The 5077-nt window shown below is 40.3% G+C and overlaps 1 protein-coding gene across 1 annotated transcript in view; it reads left to right on the top strand.

Moving 5' to 3' along the window:
* SEC24B (SEC24 homolog B, COPII coat complex component) overlaps positions 1-5077 on the top strand; it is a 148714-nt gene that overhangs the window by 22417 nt on the left and 121220 nt on the right. The gene's annotated exons all lie outside the window — the stretch shown is intronic.

The raw sequence follows: 5077 nt of genomic DNA, 5'->3' as shown, positions 1-5077 counted from the left end.
CCTGACACAAGCCATGATATTTCCAGTTGCCTCGTATGCATGTGAGAGCTGGACAGTGAATAAGGAAGACCGAAGAAGAGTTGATGCTTTTGAGTTGCGGTGCTGGCAAAGAATGCTGAAAGTACCATGGACTGTTAAAAGAACTAACAGATCTGTCCTGGATGAAGCGCGCCCGAAATGCTCCTTGGAAGCAAGAATGGCCAGACTTTGTCTAACCTACTTTGGTCATAATGTCAGAAGGGACCATTCCCTGGAGAAGGATGTCATGCTTGGTAGGGTGGAGGGTCAACGAAAGGGGGACGCCTTCAACAAGTTGGATTGACACGGTGGCTCCGATGATGGGCTCAAGTATAGCAGGGATCGTGGAGCTGGCACGGAATCGGGCAGTGTTTCTTTCTGCTGTGCATGGGTTTGGTATGAGTCGGAAACAACTCGACAGCACCTAGCAACAACATTTGTGATATAAAGTTCTATAGGTTTTGATAGTATTATATGGAATAGTTTCATCACTGTAAAAATTTCCTCATCTAGTCCCCTTCTAGCCCTTGCTTCGCTCCCCTAACCCTGGCAACCATTACTCTGTTTTATTCTTACTGTTCTGCGTTTTCCAAAATTCCATATAACTGGAATTACACCTTTTGTGTTTGACTTCTTTCATTTAGTTATGTTCATCTACACTGTTGCATAAAGCAATAGTCTGTTCACTTTTATTGCTAAGTAGTATTCTATTGTATGTATGTATCCACATTGTTTATGCATTCCCTTGTTGTTGGGCATCTTGATTGTGTCCAGTTTGGGGTGATTATGAATAAAGCTGCTATAAATATTCAAATACTGGTTTTTGTGTAACTTTCTGTTTCACTTAGGTAAATACTTAGGAATAGGATTGCTTGGTTATATTGTTAGCTGTAAAAAATTGCCAAACTAATAGGTGTGCAGTGATAACTCATTGTGGTTTTACTTTTCATTTTCCTAGTGACTAATGATGAGCGTCTTTTATATGCCTATATGCCAGCTATTGGGAGCTCTGGTAGCATAGTGGCTAAGGCACTTGACTGCTAACCAGAAGGCTGGCAGTTCAAACCCACCAGCCACTCCTCAGAAGGAAGATGGGGCAATCTACTTCCGTAGTGATACTGCCTCGGAAGACCAAGGAAGGGTCGCTATGAGTCGGGTCCGACTCGATGGCACACAACAACACAACAACATGCCAGCTATATATATTTTTGGAGAGCTTTTTGAACTTTCATCAATTTTTGATTTGTGTTGTTTATTCTCTTGCTGTTTACTTATAAGAAATCTTAATGTAGTCTAGATAAAAATGTCATTAATTGGATATGTGATTTGCAGAATTTTATCCTAGCCTGTGGCTTGCTTTTAATGCTCTTAATGGTGTTTTTTGCATAGGAAAAGCTTTTAATTTCATTAAAGTGCTTGTTTATCAGTATTTTCTATTACTGATCATACTTTTATCATCATAGCTTAATAAACCAAAAACCAAACTTACTGCAGTCAAGTCAGATCCTACTCATAGCGACCCCTCCTTGGGTTTCTGAGGTGGTATTACTGCAGAAGTAGATTGCCCAATCATCCTTCCATCGTAGCTTAATACTCATCATCAAACCTGTGTTCACTCAGATATTCTCCTGTATTTTCTTCTATAAGTTTTTTAGTTTTAGATTATGCACTTAGATCTATATTTCATTTTGAGTTATTTTTTTGTGTAAGGTCTGAGTTATGTGTTGAAAAGTTCATGCTCCAGCACCATTTATTGAAAAGCCTATCTTTTCTTGAATTGCCGTGGTACCTTTGGCAAATACCAGTTGACTGTATTTATGTGGGTCTACTTCTAAGCTTTCTATTATGTTCTGTGTGCCTATCCATTTACCAGTACCACATTTTTTTGATTACTATAGCCTGTAAAGTAACTTTTGAAATTGAGTAATGTGGAGTCCTCCATATTTATACTTTTTCAAAGCTTTTTTTGGCTATATTAGTATCTTTGCCTTTTCTTAGAAATTTCAGAATCAGCTTGCTAATAGCTACAATTTTTACTGAGATTGCTTTGACTCTCTATTTCAAATTTGAGATAATTTATGCTTTAACAATATTAAGTCTTCCAATCCACAGGCATGGTTTATTTAATTCCATTTATTTAGATCTTCTTTGATTTCTTTCATCAGTGTTTATAGATACCACATACAGATTTGTACATTTCATTAGATTTATACCTAAGTACTTCATTTTGTGTGTGTGTGCTACTGTAAATAGTATTATTTTTTTAATTTCAGTCACATTTATTTTTGAAATTTCAGTCTTGGTTTTAGACTTTTATATAGTGCTTTGTAACCTTGCTAAACTCATTTATTCTAGATATTTTTTGGTAGATTCTTTGGGATTTTCTACGTAGACAATCATGCCCTTCTGTGACTAAAGACAGTTTTTTCTTCTTTCCAATCTTTATGTCATTTATTTCTTTTTGTTGCCTATTGAAATAGCTGCTCTTTCAACACATTGTTGTATGATGAGAGTAGTTAACTGCTGTTCGAATTGCTATTGCTACATTGCAAATTACCTGAAAATGTAGTGGTTTAAAATAACCACTTAATTGTGCTCACAGATTTGTGGATCATTAAGTTGGACATGGCATGGCCAGAATGGCTTGTCTCTCCTGTGTGATATCTAATGCTTCAGATGTGAAGATTCAAAGGCTGGGGGGTGATTCAAGGGCCAGAGATTGGGATGATTTGGAAAGTTCACATATTCACATGCCTGGAACCTGGGCTGGGATCTGATCAGAGTTCCTGCATGTGATCTCTCCATGTGATTTGGCTTCCTCAGCATGGCAGCCACAGGGTAATTGGGTTTGGTTTGTCTAGTGGGTATTTTACTTATGATAAATTCTAACAGATACTATTTTAAAAAAAAAAAAAAAGACCCACTGCCCTAGAGTCAATTCCAACTCAAAGCAACACTAGGATAGAGTAGAACTGCCCCCATAGAATTTCCAGGGCTGTAAATCTTTTACAAAAGCAGATCGCCACATCTTTCTCCCACAAAGAGCCTTGCAGGTTCAAACCACCAACCTTTTGGTTAGCAGGCAATCACTTAACCACTGTGCCACCAGTGTTCCTTGAAAATACAGTATTCCTGTTATTTTTAAGAGTTTGTTCTACATTCAACATTACATGTGCATTTAGTTTCACTCCCCATTTAACCATGCCCAACCCTAACCTAGTCTCCTCCACTCCCTGCCCAGTAACCCTCTGCCTGTGCCCCTCATAGTTATGGACTTCTGTTTGTTCTGAATTTCCTCCGTACAAATGTGGCCCCTCTGGTGCCCCGTGATCAATTGCTTCAAGGGATGCATTTCCATAGAGTATGTGGGTGTGTCACCCTGGGTTGAGTGGTCTGCATGTACATCTTGTTTACTGTTGGGCTGAGAGCCAGCCCTTGGGAGTGAACTTTATTCCAGGCCCAGAATGTATCCCAGGACCATTGTATTGGGGGTCTCACCAGACTCCATCTGACCAGTAATTCTGGTCATTATTGAGTTTTTGGATTTTGTTCCACGTTTTTCCTCCCACTCTATCCAGGATCTCCAGCTTTGATCCTTTCCTGAGTGATTGGCATTGGTAGCAGGGCACCATCTAGTTCTTCTGGTCTCGAGGGCCATCGTGTCCTAGGGCTGATTGCTTCCAAATGCCTTTGTATTTATTTTGTACTCTTCTTCACTTCCAACAATAGGAGACCATTAGCTGCATCTTAGATGGCCGCTTGAAAGCTTTTAAAACCCCAGTCGCTACTCGCCAATATAGGACGAGGAACAAGGTTTTTATGTATTTTGTTGTGCCAGTTGAGTCTGGTGTCCCCCAGTACTATGGTCCTGAGACTGTAGATCCGTTGGATCTCTCTCCCACAGTGTCTGGGTATCTGTGAAGGATTACTCTATGTGTGTCTTCTGTTGTTTCTATAAGGATTGCAGGTATTTTGTATCACTGGTATCTGTGCAAGGTTTGGCCTGCGCTGAATCTGTCCTTGGTCTAGAGTATACTCCTGTTCACTGACCCCCATCTGATCCTCTTAGGTGTTTATATGTTTATCTGTAGCCTGATGTTTGGTGTTAATGGTAATGCAGTATCGTGGGCACATTGGTTGGTATTAGCATCTGTCCTCTATCTCCTATGTGCACTATTCAGTGTCCTCCCTTTTCCTAATGTTATCATGGTGGTCACAGACTCTTTCCATACATCCCTCCCCTTACCCACATCAGCGTGTGGGCCCCAGCTAGACCGGAATTAATCCCTCCCCACCCTAGTAACCTACAAAGTGAGTTCCCTTTCTCAAGCAAACCCTTTGGCTTTTTACAGTAATGGGCTCATACAATATTTGTCCTTCTGCTATTCACTTATTTCACTCAGCATAATGTCCTCCAGGCACATGCATGTTGTGAGATGATTTGCATATCCCTCATTGTTCTTTAATGTAGCATAGTATTCCATTGTGTGCATGTACCGTAATTTGGTTATCCACTCACCCATTGATGGGCATTTAGGTTGTTGCCCTTTCTTTGCTATAGTGAACTGTGTGTGATGAACATAGGTGTATATATATCTGTTCGTGTGATGTTTCTCACCTCTTTAGGATATATTCCTAGTAACGGAATTGCTGGGTCAGATGGTATTTCTCTTTTCAGTTTTTTAAGGAAACGCCATTCCATTTGCCACAATGGTCGTACCATTTTACAATTCCACCAGCAGTGCACAAGAGTTCCAATCTCTCCGAAACCTCGTTGGCATTTGTTATTTTCTGTCCTGTTGAACTTTGCAATTATTGCTGGGGTGAGATGATACCTCATCGTTGTTCTGATTTGCATCTCTCTAATGACTAATGTTTCTTCATTTTAACTAGATTCCCTAGTGGTGGTGGTGGTGGTGGTTGTTATGTGCCATCGAGTCAAACCCGACTCATAGCATAATGGCTAAAGCACTTGACTGCTAACCAGAAGGCTGGCGGTTCAAACCCACCAGCCACTCCTCGGAAGGAAGGTTGGGCAATCCTACTTCCGTAGTGATAC

This window comes from Orycteropus afer, unplaced genomic scaffold, assembly GCF_000298275.1.
Source record: "Orycteropus afer afer isolate SDZICR_OR568_19922 unplaced genomic scaffold, OryAfe1.0 scaffold00071, whole genome shotgun sequence".
In the NCBI taxonomy this organism is placed as follows: domain Eukaryota; kingdom Metazoa; phylum Chordata; class Mammalia; order Tubulidentata; family Orycteropodidae; genus Orycteropus; species Orycteropus afer.
This window is presented reverse-complemented; position numbering and strand designations above follow the sequence as displayed.